Source organism: Argentina silus (assembly GCF_951799395.1).
Source record: "Argentina silus genome assembly, chromosome: 3".
Lineage (NCBI taxonomy): Eukaryota > Metazoa > Chordata > Actinopteri > Argentiniformes > Argentinidae > Argentina > Argentina silus.
In genome coordinates, this window is record NC_139657.1 from 23,023,628 (window position 1) to 23,025,013 (window position 1,386).

The window sequence follows — 1,386 nt, forward strand, 5'->3', positions numbered from 1 at the left end:
TACAACTCCATCGAATTCCTTTTAAGACTACAGACCTCTGTCTTCATTTGGCACCTACTGACAGCTATTTTTACAGGATGGTGTGAATGTGCAGCAGGGGTGTGTGGTGTAAGGAGGCATGGGAGGCAGTGCCTCCTCAAAATGTTGATTCAAAGTTTACAACAGCTAGCCAGTAGCGTAGTGGACGGAGACAGTATTGTTTCTGCCTCCTTGAGAGCTCTTCCCTCAGATGGGAGATGTACAGCCACGCTTGATTATGAAGCGGTAATTCCCAAATTCATATTAAATGTGACGGTATATGAGGCAGTGCCTTTACTTTCCTGTGATTGAACAACTACTCTGTCAAGAATGGATAGACCCTCCTACTTTAAATTCTGTGATGAAAGTAGTCATGTCCAGCTGTCAATAACAGTTCAATGTGAGGAGGAAATGTTGGCATTCAGGAGAGATTTATCAGCTTTCAGAATGTTTGGAGAGAATGGGATACTCAATCTGTGTAATGTGGTGACAGCTGAGATGACACGGTTTGATTTTAAGGAGTCACTAGCAGCAAATGACGGTATGACACCTTTGGTCTGGAGTATTTTAGATTAGCCGATCTGTCTTGGATTGAACTGGACGGAGTGTTGGGAGAATGTGCTCACAGTTTCATTGGATGTTACATTCCAAGAACCCTCCCCACACATTCCCGTAGAATGGTTGCTTGTTGTCACTCATTTCGAGGCGTCACTCATTTCAAATGGGTCTCCACCCCTTTGTAGCTACTTTCTGTAAAGGATTTCCCCAGGCTTTCCGAACTAGGAGTCTTAACGAGTTTATGCACAGGTTGAATCTCATGTGGAGTCAATGGGCAACGTGCAGGAGAGGATAAACATCCCAAACCCCCCTAGTGATGTTTTGTTCTCAATATCTGCCTCCTCAAATCCCAGAGACAGGAAACACCGTTGATGTGCACATTGCAAACATGTGGTGTGTGTGTCTCAGTGTGAGTGGCATGTGTCCCACTGTTACCGTCTGTAATTGTTTAGACTTATAATATCTATCAATGAGAGTGTGAATATCTGAGAGCGTGTGTGTTGTATGAGTGAGTATGTCTGAGAGCGTGTGTGTTGTATGAGTGAGTATGTCTGAGAGCGTGTGTGTTGTATGAGTGAGTATGTCTGAGAGCGTGTGTGTTGTATGAGTGAGTCAGGATGTCCAGGCTGATGAGTGAGGGAGCATTGCCTCCTGGCTGTGTTTACTATGCAGCTGAGCTCAGTCAGTCCCTCCTACTTCCCTCAGATACAGGGAGGCTGTGGAGAAGCAGTGGAGTCAATAAAAGTGAGAGCTTTAAAAGGAGAGCACAGGATCAGCCCCTCAAAAACATACACACTCTTACACACACAC